Here is a 25,173-nt window from a genome sequence, read left to right on the forward strand (position 1 = left end):
CTTTCTCTCCAGAGGCCATGAACGGCCTTAATGGCCTGCAGTTATAAGTTACCACACAGATCTTTCTAAGGAAGCACATTTACTCTTAAGGTGAAAACATTACAGAGAAAACATATTAAAAACAATAAAAGAACCTACACACACGCTAAAAAGCTTATCTGAGGTCACCCAATGCCAATCTCGGGCTGATGTAGGTGTCGGTCCTTCAAAACCCACAACTGTGTTTTCCCCATGGTTACAAGTTCATAACTGTTTCAGCTGCGGAACCAGAACACTTTATTCAGCCTTTGACCTTGACCTCATGTAACAGGTCATCAGCAGACCATGGCCTACTCCTCAGGGCATATCTTCAATGTAATTAACTCTGCAAATCGCACCTTAGCATATGTAATGACCACAGATGGTCAGGACTTGAATTTTACATTATACACAACTTCCAGTCACACAGATCAGCTTAACACCACACTTGGGCATTAGAGGCCTGATTTGCTGGACACCCAGAGCTCTAGTATGAAGTCAATGGGAGTCACAGCTGCCTCGCACCTCTGAAAATCAGGCTCTCAAGGCTCAATCCATAGCTCATTGGGGTCAGTGACTCAGAGGAGAGCTCCTTGTGGCAGGGTGGTCTGGTGCTGTGTGGGGTTACCCTAACCACTCGTTAGGCAGAAGAGATAATTGCCCTGCTTTAATCCTGGCACACCAGGTGAGACTGATTGGAGGAAGCAGAGTCTAGGACCAACCAGAACAGCCCAAAGCCCAGAGAAAAATAGCTCCTGAAGTTGAGCAGGGCCAGTTGAAAATGCTGGAAAATGCTGAAAATGCTGGAAGCTTCAGGTATTCAGCTCCTGAATTGTAACTATGGGGTTTGGAATGTCTTGGAACATGTCCAGTCCTAACTTGGGGGGGGGGGGAGAGAGAGACAAACAAAACTGCTCTCTCTCCCATGAGAGAGACAGACTAGCCCCTCTGATTTCCAATTTTATGCAAGCCAGACCACCACCCGAGGCAACCCAGTGATACTTATTGAATGCACTCCCTGTTCCCTAGAACATTTGGGGTTTCCTGGGCTATACACCTCCACCACCCACAAAAATCCTAGTGCCAAACACATGCAACTGCAGTGTCAGGTACACTGGGCATAAGGAATGTGCAGCTCTGCCGTAGGGACCCTCTGAGGTGGGTTTGGCTAACACACAAGGGTGCATAAGCCAGGACACAGGTACACACTGTAGAGATACCCTTAGGGTCTGTCGAAACTGCAGCTGGGAATATTCTTTCCAGCACCGGCAGACAGGCTCTTGCTAGCTCTGCTTGAGCTAGTGAGCTAAAAATAGCTGCTTGGCCACAGTGACAAAGGCTTGCCAGCTGAGTATGAACCCAGAGGCTCAAGCGGGCTTGTCCTCCACAGGCTAGCCCAAGCTGCTGTCCATGCCACCATCGCCACGCTGCTATTTTAGCATGCTAGCCCAAGCAGAGGTAACACAGGTTTATCTATCCATGCCGGGAAGCATGCCTCCAGCTGCAATGCAGACATACCTCAAGTGATCTCCAAACATCCAGGATTGGCACTGCTTAACTTGACAAGATCGTAAGCCCCGGTGGTCTGGCCATGCACATAGCAAATATGTGAGCAGGAGTGAATGTGTATATCAGGAGTCTTCCTCTGCTTTTACACTTAGCAGAGTGCCCCACTGAATGCCCTCACATTGACTAAACACATTTACTACTATCGGGCTCATTAGTTCTTGCTATTTCTTAACTGATCAGCCGAGGAAAGCATGTTTAATTTAAGCCCATCTAAGTACTGAAATATAGTCCCTATAAAACTTTAAAAAGTTATATATATATATGCAGCATAACCATCACTAACAAATAATGAACTTGTTTATCATTCCTATTTTATGTCTGAGACTTCAGGCATTTCAGAGACCTTCTAGTTCTGTTATCTACTGTCCTTCAAAGCCTTCTGATTATTATGCTCTCTTTTACATCAGTAATAGGTTTTAAGACCCATTGTAATGAATGCAAATATATTACTGTTTTAGGGCAGTAAAATTGTTCTTTAGCAGCTATCTATGCTCTTTTCAACAGTGAAAAGCATTTTAAATTAGTGCTTGGAGAAAACTAGGACATTGGAATGAAGAAAAAAGATCAGACTGCAGCTTCCTACTGCCTGTTATCTAATGGAAAAGTTAGTTCTGCTAAAGCCAGTGTGTTGATTATTAAAAGTTGCAACTTGAAATATGACTCATGTTTAATGTATTGTGCTCATATATGTTTGGAACAGGCTTCTGGAATCCCTGTCTAGAGTCCAGAAAACACATTATTACAGGGAGCTGTAAATTAATGTCCTCTATTAGTTGACTACATCCTGCTCAAATCACGGAATGACTTTGTCTATAAAAGACTTATATGTAAAGTGTTAGGGCCCAAGCTAAAGACCCCTTAACTCTGTGTCATTCATATGATTTTAAGGCAAGCAATAGGGAAACCACTTTATTCTTGTACTGAGGATTATGGCACTTCCATGAAGCTGAAGCGGAGAACAATGAGTTTCACAAAGATTCTTGTCTCTAACTTTCCCAGCTCCAATTCTAGAAAGCACTTAAATGTCTCCTTAACTTTAAGCACTCCTATTGCATCCAAAGGGTGCTCAGAGAAAGGATAGTCCAGCGGTTAAGATGTTAGCCTCAGACTCAAGAAACAGGATTTAATTCTCTAGTGTGCCAAAGTTTTCCTGGGTGACCTTAGGAAAGTCTCTTAGGCCCAGATACTCAAGAGTATTTAGACTTCTAACTTCCATTAGACCCATTGAGCCACTGGGTCTTAGTCTCTGTGTTTCAGTAAATCAGGCATAACAACCGATATAGTAAGGATTGCGAGGTGTTCAGATAATATGATACTTGGGGTCAAATAAATAAGTACCTATGATAGATAAAGTTCAGCACATTCTTGTGTTCTTTCCTGGGTCAAGGTTAATGCCATTGGAAATCCCAATCTAGTAATCAACTGACCTCTAACTTCCACTATTATAGTGTTCTATAATTTTGTTGCTAAAAAAGTGCATAGGAAACATTACCACTTTCTCTCTGGGTTATTGTGCTGATTGCCAGCCCGTTTCTAAGGCATGACATAGCTCTGTAGTAAGTCGGATAATCCCCATCTCTACCCTCGTACTAAATCCTGTCACTTCGTTCTCTTTAACATCCCCTAACTGTGCCATTTTCTCACTATCCCCAGTGCTAAAGCCTATGTCCATATCCTGGCCCTCTCTTGCATTAACTACTCTCTTGTCTAACATAATAGTCTCCAAACTCTCTTTCCTCAAATCTGGTAACTCATAGAATCACAGGACAGGAAGGGACCTTGAGAGGTCATCTAGTCCAGTCCCCTGCACTCATAGCAGGATTAAGTATTATCTAGATTGGGGTCGGCAACCTACTGCACACATGCCAAAGGCGGCACGCGAGCCGATTTTGCCTGGCATGCGGCTGCCAGCCAGGGTCCCGGCCGCCAGCCCCGCTCAGCCCACTGCCAGCTGAGTGAACGGAACCCCAGGCTGGCAGGAGGCTGAGTGGGGCCGGTGGCCAGGACCCCAGACCGGCAGCAGGTGCGCCCCCCGGGTCCTCCCTCACCGCGCTCGGGACGCGGGGCCCTGAGCCTGCTGTGGGAGGGGCGACGGCGGCGGCTCACACTCCCGGGAGCCGCAGAGCCCAAGCGCAGCGAAGGGGGAGCGGGGGGCGCACGGGAACTGCCGCCCGCATGCATCCACTGCAGGAGCCCCCCGTAAGGGGAAGCTATGCTCTTTAAAATCTCCAATGAAGGAGATTCCACAACCTCCCTAGGCAATGTAGTTCAGTGCTTAACTACCCCGACAGTTAGGAAATTTTTCCTAATGTCCAACCTAAACCTCCCTTGCTGCAATTTAAGCCCATTGCTTCTTGTCCTATCCTCAGAGGTTAAGAAAAACAATTTTTCTCCCTCCTCCTTATAACAACCTTTTATGTATTTGAAAACTGTTATCATGCCTCCCTCAGTCTTCTCTTTTCCAGACGAAACAAACCCAATTGTTTCAATCTTCCCTCATAGGTCATGTTTTCTCGACCTTAAATCATTTTTGTTGCTCTCCTCTGGATTCTCTCCAATTTGTCCACATCCTTCCTGAAATGTGGCGCCCAGAACTGGACACAATACTCCAATTGAGGCCTAATCAACACAGAACAGAGCAGAGGAATTGCTTCTCATGTCTTGCTTACAACACTCCTGCTAATACATCCCAGAATGATGTTTGCTTTTTTTGTGACAGCGTTACACTGTTGACTCATATTTAGCTTGTAGTCCACTATGACCCCCAGATCCCTTTCCGCAGTACTCCTAGGCAGGCATTTCCCATTTTGTATGTGTGCAATTGATTGTTCCTTCCTAAGTGGAGTACTTTGCATTTGTCCTTATTGAATTTCATCCTATTTACTTCAGACCATTTCTCCAGTTTGTCCAGATCATTTTGAATTGTAAACCTATCCTCCAAAGCACTTGCAACCCTCCCAGCTTGGTATCATCTGCAAACTTTACAAGTGTACTCTCTATGCCATTATCTAAATCACTGATGAAGATATTGAACAGAACCGGACCCAGAACTGATCCCTGAGGGACCCCACTTGTTATGTCCTTCCAGCATGACTGTGAACCACTGATAACTACTCTCTGGAAACGGTTTTCCAACCAGTTTTGCACCCACCTTATAGTAGATCCATCTAAGTTGCATTTCCCTAGTTTGTTTATGAGAAGGTCATGCGAGACAGCATCAAAACTTTACTAAAGTCAAGATGTATCAAGTCTACTGCTTCCCCCCCATCCACAAGACTGGTTACCCAGTCAAAGAAAGCTATCATGTTGGTCTGTCACAATTTGTTTTTGACAAATCCATGCTGACTGTCACTTATCACCTTATTGTCTTCTAGATGTTTGCAAATTGATTGCTTAATTATTTGCTACATTATCTTTCCGGGTACAGAAGTTAAGCTGAGTCGTCTTTAATTCCCCAGGTTGTCCTTATTTCCCTTTTTATAGATTGGCACTATATTTGCCCTTCTATAGTCTTATGGAATCTCTCCAGTCTTCCATGATTTTTCAAAGATAATCGCTAATGGCTCAGATATCTCCTCAGTCAGCTCCTTGTATATTCTAAGATACATTTCATCAGGCCCTGGTGACTTGAAGACATCTAATTTATCTAAGTAATTTTTAATTTGTTCTTTCCCTATTTTAGCCTCTTCTGTTCCTACCTCATTTTCACTGGTATTCACTATGTTAGACATCCAATCGCCACCAACCTTCTTGATGAAAATCGAAACAAAGAAGTCATTAAGCACCTCTGCCATTTCCACATTTTCTGTTATTATTTCCCCCCACCCATTGAGTAATGGGCCTACCCTGTCCTTGGTCTTCCTTTTGTTTCTTATGTGTTTGTAGAATGTTTTCTTGTTACCCTTTATGTCTCTAGCTAGTTTTATCTTGTTTTGTGCTTTGGCCTTTCTAATTTTGTCCCTACATACTTGTGTTATTTATTTATATTCATCCTTTGTAACTTGATCTAGTTTCCACTTTTTGTAGGACTCTTTTTTGATTTTTAGATCATTGAAGATCTCCTGGTTAAGCCAGGATAGTCTCTTGCCATACTTCCTATCTTTCCTACGCAGGGGATAGTTTGCTCTTGTGCCTTTAGTAATGTCTCTTTGAAAAACTGCCAACTGTCTTCAGTTGTTTTTCCCCTTAGATTTGCTTCCCATGGGATCTTACCTTCCAACTCCCTGAGTTTGCTAAAGTCTGCCTTCTTGAAATCCATTGCCTTTATTTTGCTGTTCTCCCTCCTACCATTCCTTAGAATCATGAACTCTATAATTTCATGATCACTTTCACCCAAGCTACCTTCCACTTTTAAATTCTCAACCAGTTCCTCCCTATTTGTCAAAATCAAATCTAGAACAACCTTCCCCATGGTAGCTTTCTCCACCTTCTGAAATAAAAAATTGTCTCCAATACATTCCAAGAACTTGTTGGATAATCTGTGCCCTGCTGTGTTATTTTCCCAACAGATGTCTGAGTACAGGCAAGTCTCATCTTACGCGGGGGTTCCGTTCCGCGGTTAGCGCTTAAAGCGAAAACCACGTATAGTGAAACACTCATTGAGTTCAATGGCGGGCAGAATCGCCCGCACTACAGATGCAGTTTTTATATTGTTGTTTTTCTTATTTTCCCCTGTTTTTGCCGACCGCGCAAAGCTGAATTCGCACATGTTAAATGCGCCTAAGATGCGACTTGCCTGTAGTTGAAGTCCCCCATCACCACCAAGTCCTGTGCTCTGGATGATTTTGTTAGTTATTTTAAAAAAAGCCTGTTACCCCACTCCTGAGAGAAAAGGCTAGGCTGATTGGGGAAGCAGCCACAGCTGGGGACACGCCCCAATTAGGCCACAGCTGGCCCTATAAAAGGGCTGTGAGCCAGGAGCTAAGTCAGTCTCTCTCTAGCGGTGGAGAGAGAAGGATCTAGCTGCCTGGGCGCAAGGTACCAGAGGTAGAGAAGTGCTGGGGAAAGGCAAGAACAGCTAGGGAGCTCCAACCTGGCAACTCCCCAGGCTGTAGGCCTTGTTCAAGGCCTAAAGAGAGGTACTGGGCTGCAGGGAAAGGCAGCAGGTCCAAACCCCCCCTTGCCAGTGAGGAGTGGTTTACAGACTGCAGTCTGCCCCAGTGAGCGGGGGCTAGATGATGACTGGCAGTAGCCACTGAGGCAAGGTGGGGATAGAGGGTTGGGGGTTCCCCTGGGAGGGGAGACCCAGAGTGTGGGGGCACTGCCAGGGGGCAGCACCCCAAGGTAAAGGGCACCAAGGTCCGGGAGGGACATGGGAGCCAGCGGCAGGCAGGATGCCGGCCAGGAGGAGGCCCTCCATACGCTGGAGACCTAATTTCCAAGACAACCAGCAGGAGGCACCACACTGGTGAGTCTCACTTTGCTACACACCCCTTCTTCCTGGCGAGGTGGTCTGCAGTAGACCCCTACCATGACATCACCCTTGTTTTTCACCCCTTTTATCCTTACCCAGAGACTTTCAACAAGTCTCCTATTTTCATCTCAACCTGAGTCCAAGTATATACATTTTTAATATATAAGGCAACATCTCCTCCCTTTTTTCCTTGTGTGTCCTTCCGGAGCAAGCTGTACCCTTCTATACCAATATTCCAGTCCTGCCTATTATCCCACCAAGTCTCTGTGATGCCAACTATGTCATAGTTGTGTTTATTTACTAGCATTTCAAGTTCTTCCTGCTTATTCCCTATACTTCTTGCATTAGTATACAGACATCTAAGCTACTGATTTGATCCCCCCTGCTCCAGTTCTGTCTTGTCTCTCCTTTTTCCCTGCTATAACAGCCCATCCTCCCCCCCAAATTCCAAACCTTCTCCTATGTTTCCATGTTCTTTACTTACCTGTGGGCTTTGGTCACCTGCCCCCTTTGAACCTAGTTTAAAGCCCTCCTTACTAGGTTAGCCAGTCTGTATCCAGATATGCTCTTCCCCTTCCTCGATAGTTGGACCACATCTCTGCTTAGAGTTAGCAGTCCTTCTTCCTGGAACAGCATCCCGTGGTCAAAGAAGCCGAAGCCCTCCTGGCGACACCAACTTCGCAGCCAGGCATTCACCTCCAGGATGCATCTGTTTCAGCCCGGGCCTCTAACCTGGACCGGAAGGATCGAAGAGAACATTACCTGCACGCTCAACTCCTTCACCCTTAGTCCCAGAGCCCTGCAATCACTTCTTATCTGGTCATACCTCACAGTATCATTAGTTCCCACATGGATGAGTAGCATGGAGTAGTAGTCATCTCCCACTCCTCCAGGAGAATATACTTTGCCTACGTTTTTATAGCAGCACATTTATTTATTAGAGCACGTTTTTGATTAAAAATGAGTTTGTTCATCCAAATGAACATTTCCGCAGGAATTGTCCATTTTTGATTACCTTTTTTGGTGGGTTTTTTTTTTTTTTGGTCAAAAACACATACAATTTTTTTCCATTTTTTTGGCCACCACCTGGCTAAACTTTTATTGGCTTTCCACTAATTAAACCTTTTAGAAAATGTTCAGTTTTCAGTTGCCAAAAACCTAGTGTTCAGTTCTTGGGTTTTTTGAGGGTATTTTATGTAAAACTGATAAATCTTAGAAAAAACATTACCAAAAATGAAATTTTTTTTTTTGAGTGTGAGGGGACATTTTCTGACCTGATCTAATATTATACTATAAAAGTTGTGGATTTTTTAGATTAAAACAGAGGAGTAGAAGTTGGGATACTTTGTCTCTATTGCCATCCCCACCACAGTTTCAATCTCTGACCATGGGCAAGTCACTTAACCCCTCCGGAGCTCCTTTTTAAAGGGTGGAAAATAATAGTATCCCATATGGGGTGCTGAGAGCTTGGAAATAATGATGCTTGGTGTCATCTGCCTACTGATGGTTTGTGGTGCCATGGGGTCTTACAGTCTCCTGAGTAACACATCAGGAATGTTGAGTAGGATGGGTCAGAAGACCTGAGGAACTGCCCAGGTGAGGGCTCTGGGAAAGGAGGTGCAGTTATCTCTGGGATCTGCCTGTAAGGAGGGTTAGGAACCATTTCGCTGCTGCTGTGTTTTGAGGATGCAGCTGCTCTCCATGGTCTACAGTATCAAATGATGCAGGGAGAACTAATGAAATAGGAAGGGGCATTTGCCCAGTGTCCATAACCATGAGGAGGCTATGTGCTAACAAGGACTTGGACAGGTCTGACATTTTCCAGCCTATAAGCTAACTGGGAAGGGTGTAGAATATCAGCAAAGGTCAGGAGCTGTTAGAGTTGGCTCTTCTGCTACAGTCTCCACTATTTTCCTTACAGATAGCAGAGTACAGTGAAAGAAAGAAACCATGCCCTTGGGATAGCCTGCAGATGGGAATATGCTCCTGTGACAAACCTAACTGACCATTAGGTGTCACCATCAGAACATATACATTCAACATATACAACATTGAAGTCATAGATTCATGGAATTCCAAGGCCAGAAGGGACCACTAGTCTGATGTTTTGTATAACACAGGGCATAGAACTTCCCCAAAATAATTCCTAGAACAGATCTTTGAGGAAAGCATCCATTCTTCATAAAAAGAGTCAGTGGTGCAAAATCTACCACAGCCCTTGGTAAATTGTTCCAATGGTTAATTACCCTCTCTGTTAAAAATGTACACCCTATTTCCTGTCAGATTTTGTCTGTCTTCAACTTCCAACCATTGCATCATATTACACCTTCCTCTGCTTCTGTGAAGAGCCTATTATTAAATATTTGTTTCCCAGGTAGGTTCTTACAGACTCTAATCAAGTCACCCCTTAACCTTTTCTTTGTTAAGTTAAATAGATTGAACTCCTTGAGAAATATGACCAATAATCGCAACTGGGAGATAATTTGCTCCATGCCTAATATGCGGACAAGCATTTAGCATTACACCAACATTAATTTTTCCACATCACTGTGTATGATAAGGTTAATATGCAGACCGCTGTCAGTAAGAAATTACACACCTTACTTAAGAGACAGAAGGTACTTTAGACAAATGCCATTATACTGCAGAGCACTGAATAACATAGTCACATGAATTGATGTTTTAATTAAAAGATAGATACTCACTCAGGTTGGGCTCTCAAGCCCACATGATCCCCTAAGCCTCAGCTCAGGTGGGTAGCCTGTATCACCACCATCAGTGACCACACTGCTATTTTTAGCATGCCAGTTCTTGCTCCACTAGTATAAGTCTTTCTACCCAGACTGGAAGGCTCACTCACAGCTAAATTGTAGATGTGTCTTCATTTTAACTAGGACATTTGTGAAATTAACTGGCCGCCACATTCTCTCAAGGGGTTATACACATAAATCAAAATATTGAGGATCAAATCAGCCTCTTAGGGCTCCATGATCACTGGAAATAACACACTGAAGTTACAATTGGGTGACAGAAATGTGCAGAGCTACTCTATAGTATATTCCATGCTTGGGCCAATCCTCCAGCATGACAGCATAGGGCAAGCAAGACCTCTACATCATTGCCCAGGCTTTGCAGCTACATTAGTCAGTTTTATTCTCAGGGGAGGTAAAACATTTCCCTGAAGTGACATTACTTAACTGCCCCACTCCATACACCAAATAAATCAGGGGCAGAAAGGTGGGAGTGATTTAACCAAGGCCATAAAAGGGGTTGATATAAGAGAAGAGATTAGAACTCGGAAGGTACAGGCTTACACCACCCCATGTGAAGAATATATCCCTTTGAGACATACAGGTAAATTATGGTGAAGAAGAAACTGTAAGCTCTCTTCCCTTGATCACACAGCCAGTAATTGGGAATGCCAAGAATATAACCCTGCACTAACCATTAAACCAATTCTCTCCCCAATAGGGATGTGGTCAGGAATTGGGAGGTCATGTTGGTCTTGGCTTCAACATTCATTTATAGTTTCATCTCCTCCCTTTGAAATAAATGGGAATTGTGGGCATCTAGGATGTGCCAGGAAATGCTCAGCACCTTGCAGGAACAGGATGCTTAGCATGGTTTGTTTTCCTCTGGTGGCACAATATTTCTTGAGCTAAATGGTGATTGACTCAGAAGTTGACCATCCTTGGCACCCTGTTTGGTGGTGGTTTTCTAATAAGACCCCCATGGGAGGCAGCAGGGCCTAGTGGCTAGACCACTGGGTTGTGGCTCATGAGAACTGGCTACTGCACTTCAAATTCCTGTGTCTCGGTTTCCCTGGCTGGAAAATGGAGGTAACAATGAACACCCTTTGCAGAGTGCTTTGAGATCTATTGATGAAATGTGCCATATAAGAGCTATGTAGCATTATTATTCATTGGCAGTTTAGTGCAGCTTTGATTCTCTCCCAGTTGTGGCAGAATGCAGCCTTCTCCACGGCAGGACAGAAAATTGATTTGGCAATGAAACGGTGACCTTGACAAACCTTACATTTTTGGGTAGCATTTGCCCCGACCTGCGTAACATCTGTAGGAAGCCGGGAAAGTCCTGCGGTCCAACACAATGAAAATCAGTCTGTGTAATGTGCTTTAAAATGTGGCATTCTTCTAAAGCTTTAACCGCGAGCAGTTAGCCAGGAACATACAATGAGGCACCCTCATTTTCTCAAACTGGGGCTCTTTAGAGCTTGCATCCCCTGCCTCAGCAGTTGACATTCAAATTGACTTTTTGCATTTCATAATGGTAGTTCCTGTCTTGTTTTCCACTTTGTCTGCCAAAGCCCACTGCTGGGGCTTTCTCAGATGCACAAGAGTCAGGGGAAAAAACTGACTGAAAATGAATCACTTATTTCAGTCATTTTGCTAAAATACACCCCAGTACTGGCAAAGCAAGAGAAGAAATGATTGGAATTGTGCTGCTGTCATGAATTGCCTTCTCATCAATGGCTCAATTTTCCGACAAGCTCCTGCTCTCCTTGGCTTTCAGGCACTAAAAGAAAATAATAACAAAGTATGGTCCAGTGAGCACTCAGAGAAGGCAAAGTGAACCCTTAGTCCCAAACCTTTGGGAAGGAAAGTGCTATGTTATTGTCCATGTGTGGTCCAGAGCAGTGCCCCAAATTTGTGGCACTCATTAGGAGTGTATATTACTGCACTTACCTGCATATCGTCCGATATACTTGTTTCTGCAAGGCTGGCATTGGTCAGTTTTTTTCCAGGATCTCCCCAGGGGCTCAATGCTGAGTGTTGAAGAAGGAATCACAGTACCTCACTGGGAAGCTGTACAAAATGGAAATGATGGGGCGAGGGGCATGATTTCATCATGTGAACACCAGCACTGAGGCAGTGAATTTCTGCTGCACTTCCTTTAGTGACTCTTGTGATATGTTGAAAAAAGCCCTGTTGTTGCTTCCTTTCCCTGAACCTCTGTGTACCTCTCTGTCTGTCTGTCCTTAGACTGTGACCTCCTCTGGGCATGAGTATCGTTTCTGGTTTGTCTTGGAAGCACCTGGCACATGGAGGGCTATACACCAAATAATAATAGTTATGTAGCTGTGTGAGTAGGTGCTGCAGAACTGGAGAGACTGTTATCCAGAGGATGAACTGGATCAAATGTTGTTGTCAGTTATGCTGGCCTAGATTCAGAGTAATCCCACCGGCCTTGCCGAGTTTAACAGAGATGAGACTGCAGCCTCACAGTGTATCCATGATTGCAGTCCTGAAATACATTATTGTTGTTTGTTATTTCTGGTTCAGTAGAACCTACCTGATCTAATAAGGATCGGCGTCCCCATTGTGCGAGGTTCAATGCAAGCGTATAGGCAGTCATGGTCTGTGCGCTAACAAGCTTACAGCCACTTCTCTTAAAAGAGTATTTCTCAGTCTAAGAGACTTCTCCATTAGGAATTGGTAATCGCTTAATTCAGCCTCATTTTTTTCTTTGTTCAGTTTCATCCCATTGCTCATGGTTAAACTGCTTAGACCCCCTCAACAATTCACCTTGAATATCCATAATGTGTGACCATTGTCATATTCCCCTTCTCTCCTTGTTTGGCAAAGCCATACAGGCACATACTGCTTCCCCAGGAGACAGTTTCTACAGCCCCTTCATCATTTTTGGTGCATATCTCTTCATTCCCTTCATTGTGCCCACCTCTTTCTGGGACTGATAAGTCCATAAATCATCCCAATGCAGGTTGAGACTCACTGGAGTTGTTTCACTTCCATAAATCATAATGTGATGGCAGCCCAAGAGAACATTTGTTTTTTTTTCTTTGCCACCAAGCACCTCAGGCTCCGGGCTAAGTTGTTCAGTGTGACCCTGTGGGTTTATTTCACTTTTATTGCTTCCCAAGAATCTTCCATCCATTAAATATCTGGTTCGGATTATTCCCTCCGTCCCCTGATATGTTAGCTGACTTTTTTTCCTTGTTCCTTTCTTCACATGGAGTCTCTATGTCCCTTGGTATAACTTCTCCATCCTTACTGCTGTTTGCGAGCAAAATTCTCACCCGCCCTTGCCTGGAACTTTGCCTTTGTGACTCCCAGAGGTAAAGCATGGAATCATAGAATATCAGGGTTGAAAGGGACCTCAGGAGGTCATCTAATTCAACCCCTTGCTCAAAGCAGGACCAATACCAACTAAATCATCAAATCATGTTCCTCGCAGCGCAGCTGTGTCTTAGTAAAATCATAGGATTACAGGGCAGTTGTTTTTCCCCACGCGTATCTCAGATGTTGCTGTGATACAGAGGTTTGTGGGATTTCTCCAGTAATGCCCTCAAAGATCTGGATCTGCCGAATGACTAGCACTCCATTATCAGAGCTGTTTGTCACCTGCTCTGTCTGATCAAAAAGACCCTTCTGTGGGGGGGTTATCAAGGTGGAAAATGCAAAGCATGAGGTGGTTCTTGCTCTACAAATTATGGTGCTAAAACACAAGCAGTAGCATTACTGCCTGAATCACACCCAGTCCAATCTTGCCTGCCAATTTTTTGGGGGAGAAGAACTTTACAATTCTGGGCCCTTTCTGGACTAAAACCCAAGGGATCATTTCTAGGCTCCATTACCTACTGTATATACTCGTTCATAAGCTGAATTTTTTCAGTAAAAAAAGGGAAGCACCAGAGAAGGGGATCGGCTTATGAACGGGTATAGAGAGGGAGAGGTGGGACACAGCCCCTCACCCCAACAGAAGGAGCAAGGAGAGGCAGCAAAGCCAGAAGGGAAGAGGCGGGGCCAGAGTCTCTCCACTTCTGGCCACGCTGCTCTTCCCCCAGCCTCCGAAGCAGCTGCAGCTCCGGGGGTGGCAGGCTCCAGCCTGTGCCGCTCGGCCCCGCCCTCCAGAGCAGGCTGTGGCCATGCCGCCCGGCCCGCCAGAGCATGCTGAGGCCGTGCCACCCGGCCCAGCCCACTGGAACATGCTGTGGTCACGTTGCCCGGTCTGGCCCACCGGAGCAGGCTGTGGCCACGCTGCCCAGCCTGCCGGAGCAGCTCCAGCCAGGTTAGAGACATCCTCCCCTGGTCCTCCTCAGATAAGGTGGGAAGGGATGGGATGGGATGGGGAGAGTGTGAGGGGTCCCAGGCTAGGGGTGGGGTCATGTGGGGGGTGGTCACAGGGGTTACTCCCTTGAGCCCCAGCATGCCCAGATTCTCCCCCCAAAAAATTTCCCCACCAGTTGCTGTCCCGGCCTGTCAGGGTAAGCAGCTGGTGCGCCGGGACACTTTGTTTACTTAGGTTTACCTCCATGCCTGTGGACGCTCGAGGTAAACAAACCATCTCGGCCCACCAGCGGCTTATCCTGATGGCCCGGGAGCCAAAGTTTGCTGACCCCTGAATTATAGGGTTGGTTTATGAATGGGTCATAAACATTTTCCATTTTTACTTATCCATCTGGGGGGGGGGGTCAGCTTATAAACGAACTGACTTATGATCGCGTATATACGGTATATTAGTTCTGGGTCACAAGAGACTTTGTGGGTAATCAGCAATGATGAGACTGGCTGGAGCCTTTTGGAACTCACTGCTGATGAATAGGGGGTTGGATGCCAGGAAATGTTTTGTTAGATTGAGTCAGACAGGGACTATACCTGCTCCCCCCGCACCCGCTTCTTCCAAAAAGGAAGAAGACCAGTCAGCTACCCCTGAAGACACTAGAACTGTGGGAAGTTGCAGTGACTTTACGCCAGTGACTGCTCTAAGAGGGAGAAAAGAGGGGTGAGGCAAAACTGATCTGAAACTAGCTCTCTGGGACCTGAGCTAGAGTTTTCTCATTTACCCTGCACCAGAAAACCTGGGAGATCTCAGGGTTTGGCTTTGTCTGGAGCTGGAAGCTTCCCTGCCTTGTTAGTGCAGGATGGGGCTTCGCACCCACAGACAACCATTTCAAGGACTGCAGGTAAGTGAAACTACCAGGTGACCCGCCCACCTCATCTGAAGACAGAAGATGTAGGGATTGGACACCTGACACCTCTAACATTCCAGGAAGCCAGAAGAGAGCCAATCCCCAACTTTTGTGACAGATATACGAGGGCACTTGTCCACCTCGCCTTCCCAAAATGCTTTGTTAAGGGAAGACTATGTCACAGCATTCAATTTGCTGGTGTCCTTTGCTTTTCAGCCCTGAATATGTCACCCAATAATATCTGTTAATAGGAGGTGTGAGATCTGAGGGGTCAGAGGACTATATTTAACAATTTTCTAGACAAGAATGGATTTTTGGAACAAAACCTGTAAAGCGGTTTTTCTGGGAAATGTCTAGGGGTATGTCTACACTACGGGATTAATCCGAATTTAGATAATTCGAATTTGGGAAACAGGTTGTATAAATTCGATTGTGCGCGGCCACACTAAGCACATTAATTCGGTTTTTAACCACATTAATTCGGTGGTGTGCGGCCACACTACCCCATTTATTTTAACCACATTAATTCGGTGGTGTGCGGCCACACTAACCCTAATTCCAATTAACAAAATCGATTTTGGCGCTACTCCGCTCGTCGAGGTGGAGTACAGAAATCGATTTAAAGCACCCTTTAATTCGAACTAAATGGCTCTGTAGTGTGGACGGGTGAAGGGTTAATTCGAATTAACGCTGCTAAATCCGAATTAATCCCGTAGTGTAGACCAGGCCTAGGAGGAGGTGAATGCAAATTCCCTACTGCCACTCATCCAAAAGCCAGGCTTTTGAAGCTATGCCCTAAGCAGTAGGCCATTGTCTGCTGATCATCTGTTACATGAGCCCAAGGTCAAAGGCCTACACTATATAAGGGAAAGGCTGAACTATTCATTAGGGTTCTGGTTCTGAACTCCAGGGAAAAACCAATTGTGGGTTTTGAAGGACTGACACCTACCAGAGCCTAAGGCTGGCGTTGGGCGACCTCTAGTAAGCTCACATGTGAAGGTTTGTTTATTGTTTTTAATATTTTTTAATGTTATTACTTTTACAATAAATGTGCTCACTTAGAAAGAGCTGTGTGATAAATTGTAACTGATGGCCATTATGTTGTGCAGAGCCTCTGGAGAGAAAGCAAAGCATGGATGCTGGTCTGTGTAGGCAGTCTGGCTTGATAGGAATATCACAGTGTAGGCAGGGAACTGTGCAGCAAGCAGGAGGGAGAGCGATGTGGGTCTCTGCCCATCAGAGATGATGGCTGAGGAGCCACGACATTAGAATGGGTGTCCTTGAGGGAACACAGAGGGAGAACACAGGTGAAGTTGTCCTATACGGTGACAATGGAATTTTAATAATTCTCCCCATAAAAGTATACCTCTGAATTCCAGTACATGTTTTCTAATTCAGTGTTGTGCATTCTTTACTTTCTATGAACTGCCAAAAACCACCTCCTAAAACATGGCAATAAAATGTGGCTTAGGAAAAAAATCTCAGGAAAAGGAAAAATAACTGCTACTCAGATAGTTTGCTTTCCCAAAATGTCAAACAACAGAGAAAACTGACTGAATAGTACTCAACTATCCAATTGTGCACTCTGCATGGAGGACAGAAGGGGTTGTGGGAAAATATGGAATAAGGACAAGTGGGTAAATTGTCTCAAGTAAAGACACTTTTTTTCCAGCAGGTATCTCACCAAAGACACTTTTTTTTCCTAGGGTATCTCACCCTAGAAACAGAAAAGCAAGTATTATCTGTGCCACCTGGTTTCCAAAGAGTAAAGTGGATTTCCCCAAAGCAAAGTCACCCAGCCAGTGGATGGACATGCTTTGTACTTGAAGCCAATGGAGCCAAACCAGTTTACATCATCTGAAGATCTGGTCTATACCGTCTACAGTTAGTTTATTCATTCTTCAGGCCAGAGATGATGTCTTCTGTTCTATATGATGAATACCCAACACACTTTTGGATGCTGTAAAAAAATAAGTTTAATAATTATTATTATATATATTATATATATAAATAATTATTATAATTATGTTGGGTAGAAAATTAATCCCTGAATACTCCCACTGAAGTCAATGGGTTCACTCACTCACAGAGTAAGACACTAGTAAATCATAGAATATCAGGGTTGGAAGGGACGTCAGGAGATCATCTAGTCCAACCCCCTGCTCAAAGCAGGACCTGAACCCTAACTAAATCATCCCAGCCAGGACTTTGTCAAGCCTGACCTTAAAAACCTCTAAGGAAAGAGATTCCACCACTTCCCTAGGTAACTCATTCCAGTGCTTCACCACCCTCCTAGTGAAAAAGTGTTTCCTAATATCCAACCTAAACCTCCTCCACTGCAACTTGAGACCATTACTCCTTATTCTATCATCTGGTACCACTGAGAATAGGCTAGATCCATCCTTTTTGGAACCCCCTTTCAGGTAGTTGAAAGCAGCTATCAAATCCCCCCTCATTCTTCTCTTCTGCAGACTAAATAATGCCAGTTCCCTCAGTCTCTCCTCATAAGTCATGATCTCCAGCCCCCTAATCATTTTTGTTGCCCTCTGCTGGACTCTTTCCAATTTTTCCACATTCTTCTTCTAGTGTGGGGCCCAAAACTGGACACAGTACTCCAGAAGAGGCCTCACCAATGCCGAATAGAGGGGAACGATCACGTCCCTCGATCTGCTGGCAATGCCCCTACTTACACAGCCCAGAATGCCGTTAGCCTTCTTGGCAACAAGGGCACACTGTTGACTCATATCCAGCTTCTCATCCACTGTGACCCCCTAGGTCCTTTTCTGCAGAACTGCTGCCTAGCCACTCGGTCCCTAGTCTGTAGCAGTGCATGGGATTCTTCCTTCCTAAGTGCAGGACTCTGCACTTGTCCTTGTTGAACCTCATCAGATTTCTTTTGGCCCAATCCTCTAATTTGTCTAGGTCCTTCTGTATCCTATCCCTACCCTCCAGTGTAGCTACCACTCCTCCCAGTTTAGTGTCATCTACAAACTTGCTAAGGGTGCAATCCTCCAGATCATTAATGAAGATATTGAACAAAACCAGCCCCAGGATCGACCCTTGGGGCACTCTGCTTGATACTGGCTGCCAACTAGACATGGAGCCATTGATCACTACCTGTTGAGCCCGATGATCTAGCCATCTTTCTATCCACCTTATAGTCCATTCATCCAGCCAATACTTCTTTAACTTGCTGGCAAGAATACTGTGGGAGACCGCATCAAAAGCTTTGCTAAAGTCAAGGAATAACATGTCCACTGCTTTCCCCTCATCCACAGAGCCAGTTATCTCATCATAGAAGGCAATTAGGTTAGTCAGGCATGGTGAATCCATGCTGACTGTTCCCAATCACTTTCCTCTCCTCAAAGTGCTTCAAAATTGATTTCTTGAAGACCTGCTCCATGATTTTTCCAGGGACTGAGGTATGGCTGACTGGCCTGTAGTTCCCCGGATTCTCCTCCTTCCCTTTTTTAAAGATGGGCACTACATTAGCCTTTTTCCAGTCATCCAGGACCTTGCCTGATCGCCATGAGTTTTCAAAGATAATGGCTAATTGCTCTGCAATCACATCCACCAACTCCTTTAGCACCCTTGGATGCAGTGCATCCGGCCCCATGAACTTGTGAGTAAATGTGAGTTAGGGTTGTAGAATCTGGCTCTATGCTGGCTCCATACTAGATAGGGGAAAGCCAACAGGTGCAGAGGAGCATACGGTTCAGACAGAGATATGCTTTAGGGGAAGATTTATTAAAGGGGATACTCTATATTCTAGTAAAGAGGAGATGGTAGAAGTTGATAAAGGACAGGTAGCAGTTGAAGAGAAACAGTCAAATGAAAAAGAGTCCCATTCAGTTAGATCACATGAATGCAGACTACTGAATATTGACAAATTTTGTAATACAAATGCAAGAAGTCTAAATGCTAAGATGGGTGAACTTGAGTGCCTGGTATTAAATGAAGACATTGACACACAGTAATGACAGGGTACAAAATATGTAGGAATGACATAGTAGGTTGTGCTTGTGGGGGAGTGGCACTATATGTGAAAGAAAGCACAGAGTCAAATATAATAAAACACTTAAGTGAATAAAACTACTATCAAATCTCTATTGATAGAAATTCCATGCTAGAATAATAAAAGTATAGCAGTAGGAATATATTACCAACCACCTAACCAGGATGGTCAGGGTGATTGTGAAATGCTCAGGAAGATCAGAGAGGCTACAAAAACAGAAAACCCAATAATAATGGAGGATTTCAACTATCCCACATTGACTGGGTATATGACACCCGAGGACAGGATGCAGAGATAAAATATCTAGACACCATTAACAACTGCTTCTTGAAGCAGCTAGTCTTGGAACCCACAAGGGAAGAGGCAATTCTTGATTTAGTCCTAAGTGGAGCGCAGGATCTGGTCCAAGAGGTGAATATAGCTCAGTGCTAGCAAACATATTATAGTTAAGTTTAATATAATTGTAGGAGGAAAAATACCAAAGAAACCCACCACAGTAGCATTTAAATTCAAAACCAGAAATTACAAAAATGAGAAAGCTAGTGAAATAGAAATTAAAAGGAACAGTCACAAGAGTGAAATGTCTGCAAGCTGCATGGAAGCTATTTAAAACCACCATAATAGATGTGCAAACTAAATGTATACTCCAATTAAAAAAAAAAACAGAATGAGGACCAAAAAATATCACCATGGCTAAACAACAGAGTAAAAAAGAGGCAGTTAGAGAGACAAAAGGCATCCTTTAAAAATTGGACATCAAATCCTACTGAGGAAAATAGAAAGGATCATAAACTATCAAGTCAAGTGTAAAAGTATAATTAATCAGGCAAAAAAAAAAAAAGAATTTGAAGAGCAACAAGCAAAAGATACAAAAACTAACAGAAAAAAAATTAATACATGAGAAGCAGGAATCCTGCCAAACCATCAGTGTGGCCACTGGACAATCAAGGTGCTAAAAGAACACTTAAGGAAGACAAGTCTGTTGCAGAGAAACTAAATGAATTCTTTGCATCAGTCTTCACTGCAGAGGATGTGAGGGAGATTCCAATACCTGAGCCATTGTTTTTAGGTGACAAATCTGAGAAACTGTTTCAGGTTGAGGTGTCAATAGAGGTGTTTTGGAACAAATTGATAAACAGTAATAAGTCACCAGGACCAGATGGTATTCACCCAAGCGTTCTGAAAGAACTCAAATATTAATTTGCAGAACTACTAACTGGAGTATGTACCCTATTGCTTAAAGAGTGACCCAGTCGATACAGTGTACTTAGATTTTCAGAAAGCCATGGTCCAACATCAAAGGCTCTTAAGCAAAGTAGGCAATCACGGGATAAGAGGGAATCCTTTTGTGACGGGTTGGATCACAGAAACCCCCTTGGGGCTGCCAAATGATGTGCCCAAGACTACTTCTGCCCCTGCTTTCCCCTGCCAGCTTGGGACTCCAGTACCCTGTCTTGTTGAGCCAGACATGCCAGTCTGCTCCAACACAGACCCAGGGTCTGAACCACGTGCCCCAAAGCTACAGACTTAACTGAAAGCAACTTAAGAAGTGTTCCTGTCTTTAACATTCAGATGCCCAACTCCCAATGGGGTCCAAACCCCAAATAAATCCGTTTTACCCTGTATAAAGCTTATATAGGGTAAACTCATAAATTGTTCGCCCTCTATAACACTGATAGAGAGATATGCACAGCTGTTTACTCCCCCCCCCCCCAGGTATTAATACATACTCTGGGTTAATTAATAAGTAAAAAGTAATTTTATTAAATACAGAAAGTAGGATTTAAGTGGTTCCAAATAGTAACAGACAGAACAAAGTGAATTACTAAGTAAAATAAAATAAAACACCCAAGTCTGAGTCTAATACAGTAAGAAGACTGAATACAGACAAAATCTCACCCTCAGTGGTGTTCCAGTAAGCTTCCTTTTACAGACTAGTCTCCTTCTAGTCTAGGTCCAGCAATCACTCACACCCCCTGAAGTTACTGTCCTTTGTTACAGTTTCTTTCAGGTATCCTTGGGGGTAGAGAGGCTATCTCTTTAGCCAGCTCAAGACAAAATGGAGAGGTCTCCCACGGGCTTAAATAGACTTTCTCTTGTGGGTGGAGATGCCCTCCTCTTTCCTATGCAAAGTCCATCTCCAAGATGGAGTTTTGCAGTCAGATGGGCAAGTAACATGTCCGTGCATGAATCAGTTTTTACAGGCAGCAGCCATTGCTTACATGCTACCCTGAACGTCCTCAGGTAGACTTCTTATGTGGATTGGAGCCTTTCAAGATTCATTGTCCTTTAAGTGTTTCTTGATTGGGCACTTAATTTGCACATTCCTTTCTCAAGAAGTTGACCAAATGCTTTACTAAGGCTACTTAGAAATCAAGCAACTACAGAGTCAATATCCATAACTTTTAATACAACAATGACACATGCATACAAATAGGATGAATAGATTCAGTAGATCATAACCTTTACAGAGATATATTACATGGCATATGTAGCATAAAACATATTCTAGTTATGTCATATATATATACATTCATAAGCATATTCCCATAAAGCCTTATGAAGTACACCGTCACACCTCTCGTGGATCAGTAACTGATTAAAAGACAGGATACAAAGGGTAGGAATAAGCAGTGGACAGAGGTAAATATTAGGGTCCTGCAAGGATCTGTGCTGTTCAATAAGTTTGTAAATGATTTGGAAAAAGGAGTAAACAGTGAGGTGGCAAAGTTGGCAGATGATACAAAATTATTCAAGATAGTTAAGTCCAAAGCTGAGTGTGAAAAATTACAAAGAGATGTCACAAAACTGGGTGACCGGGCAAAAAAATGGCAGATGAAATTCAATGTTGAAAAGTGCAAAGTAAAAATAATCCCAACTATACATACCAAATAATGGGTTCTAAATTAGTTGTTACCACTCAAGAAAGAGATCTTGAAGTAATTGTGGATAATTCTATGAAAACATCTGCTCAATGTGCAGCAGATGTCAAAAAAGCTAACAGAATGTTACTCACCATTAAGAAAGGGATAGATAATAAGATAGAAAATATCAATATGCCACTATATAAATCCGTGGTACGCCCATATCTTGAATCCTGTGTGCCGTTCTGGTCACCTTATCTCAAAAAAGATATATTAGAATTGGCAAAGGTACAGAGAAAGACAACAAAAATAATTAGGGTATGGAAAAGCTTCCATATGAGAAGAGATTAAAACAGCTGGAACTGTTCAGTTTAGGAGACTAAGGGGGGATATGAGAGAGGTATATAAAATGATGAATGGTGTGGAGGAAATGAACAGGGAAGTGTTATTTACCCCCTCACATAACACAAGAACCAATGAAATTAATAGGCAGCAGGTTTAAAACAAACATAAGGAAGTACTTCTTCACACAACATACAGTCCACCTGTGGAACTCATTGCCGGGGGATGTTATGAAGCCCAAGTGTATAACTGGGTTAAAAAGAGAATTAGAAAAGTTCATGGAGGACTTGAATGGTCCATCAATGGTTATTAGGCAAGATGATAAGGGTGCAACCCCGTGCTCTGTATATCCCAAAATTGTCAGACACTGGGACTGGACAACAGGGGATGGATCTCTATATAATTGTCCTGTTATGTTCATTGCCTCTGAAGCATCTGGCACTGGCCATTGTCAGGAGGCAGGATACGAGGCTAAATGAATCATTGGTCTGACGCAGCATGGCTATTCTTAGTTGTTTATATTCTTTTAGCAGCTCATGTGTTCCCTAATCATTTACTCTCTTACATTAATTCCTTATTAATGTATATTGGTCTATGGGCCTGCTCACTTTTTCCCCTCTTTAGTGACCTTTGAACCCTTTTTCAAATGACATTCATTATATCATTGAATTCACTAGGTGTCCCTAGATATTGAATACAGGCACCTGAAGGATGCTGGAATACCCATGTACAGCCCCAGTGTTCAAGCCTTCTTGATCTCGCCCTAATTCAGCATGTCTGGTGACAAAGCTGCACTTACGTTGATTTGATTTCCTATATATTATGTATAAAAAGGAGCAACCACCAGCTCCCAGCCAGACAACTGATGTACTGAATAATGGAGCCAATAGATCCCCTGACAAGTTGTTTCAGGTTCAAGGTCTATCAGATATTCTCCAGTCAAATAAGGTTCCAAACCCCTGTACACATCAGATCAAATTGCCTGGCCTTCTTATCTTCCTTCGGCTTCTGCTTTAAACAGCACGTGTTTATGTTTACTGTACTACCCGTTCCTACAAGCAAACTCGGGGGAAGAATGTCCTTCCTCATAATGGCTTGGCTCATTTGTTTTGTCAACAAATCAGAGTGTTTTTGAAGCTACTGTGGGAACTTTTGGGAAGATGCTACAAACACAGCAATATATTATCTGGGGAATACAGAATTAAAGAGCGCGACAGAGTCAGGTGTCATGGGGACATGATACTTAGTTTTTTCTATGGTGAGAGTGAGCAGAGGGAAATAATTTGTGAAAAGCACCAGGGAACATTCCTGGCTTTTCTGTCATTATTCCATGAATCAATTATATCAAGTTCAGAATTTAGAACAATTGAGTAAACCTTGTGAGTTTTAAACTCTTTTTAAAATGATAGACTATGACACCATTTGTCAGCACTCAATCTGTCTGCCTGCCTGCATCTCTAAAGTACATATCAGCACAGTATTTACTTTGGCACAGGTATATTGACAGTAATGGAAAGTGAAATCTTCTAGTTATCTGTAGGGGCTATGCAAGTTTCCCTCTAAACTCCCACACGAATGTGACTCTGCTTTCAAATAGACTGACCACCTCTGAGTGGAGGGTCAGAGGGTATCTCACTCTTCATACCCATTCCATATTTGGCCTCTCTTACGATTCTACGGATCATTTTCCAAATGTTGTATCCACAGTAAAGGACACAGCCAGGCAAATAAATGGCACACAACACAGCTGTGTGAGGGCTATAGTTACTGCAATCTATTCTTCACTAAAAAATTCATATTTTCTAGTGCTGATGCAGGTGCCATCTGTATGATTTCAGCCAGGCTTTGTAACTCTTTTATCAGCTTCCAGGCCTACAATTCAGAATAATATTTGTTTTCTCTATTAGTTGAATTTAAGCCTTGGAAAAAAATTTAGGCTAAATGAGGAAACTGTGATTAAGGGTGAAGTCTACTGGACTGAGGAATAATGAAAATCCCATCAACTGAAGTGAAGTTCTACAATGAAAAATGATGATGTCGCTGTGTCAGCTCCTCAGATGTAAATTTTCATGACTCCATCAATGGAGATACAACAATTTAATGAGCTAAACATCTGCCCCTGTAAAAATAGCATCATGAGGTTCCATGTCTACTGTGTCAAACCTGCTCATTTTACAAGATTGTTTTTCCTAACTCCTAGCCCTGCAGATTCACCCTGTGATCTGAAAGTCAAGCTGGATTCCCTCCTTCTCATGAATTATCCTCAATAATGTAAGTTATGCAGGCCTAATGCTGCTCTCAGTCACCCCTGCACAGCCCCACCATCCTCAAATTCTGTCCTCATTCACCACTTTTCAACCCTGTTACCTTCATTTGGGTTGCAGAGTGACAAAGGGCAGACAATGGAAATTAGTTAACAATTTTGTTGTTGATGCGAGAGCCAGAAAATAATCAAGCTCTCATTCTCTCATAATGATGTTGGCTTTGCAGAGTTGGTAGATTAGAAAGCAGTCAATCTTTACTTTTTGCACTAGAATAAGCAAATGTATCTCTGAATACACCCCGAGCAAATCTCCTGAATACAAAAGTGCCATTTTCACCTAGTCACTTTTCAGAGAAGTATCACACCTTATTTACTTAAAGTGTTTTAGGTAAATCACTAGAAAATGTGCCAAGTATCTGGGATTGGCAGGGGAATGAACTAGATGACCTAAAGAGAATTTCCATCTATTTTTATTAACTATCATCATGGGCTAGATTTATTCTGCCACACTTCTCCACATAAAGTAATTCTTTACTTTTCAAGTAATTGAGGGACAGTTCAAGAAAGTTCAAGAACTCCCACATGACTTAAGCAAGATCATGAACCTCACCACTATCCACTCCAAGTTTAACACACTTCTTTGATCGTTTGTTCTCTAATAAACACATAACAATGTGTACATATTTTAAAAACACACACACACACACACACACACACACACACACACACACACACACACAC

This window comes from Terrapene carolina, unplaced genomic scaffold, assembly GCF_002925995.2.
Source record: "Terrapene carolina triunguis isolate 2854851 unplaced genomic scaffold, T_m_triunguis-2.0 Scaffold69, whole genome shotgun sequence".
Taxonomy (NCBI): domain Eukaryota; kingdom Metazoa; phylum Chordata; order Testudines; family Emydidae; genus Terrapene; species Terrapene triunguis.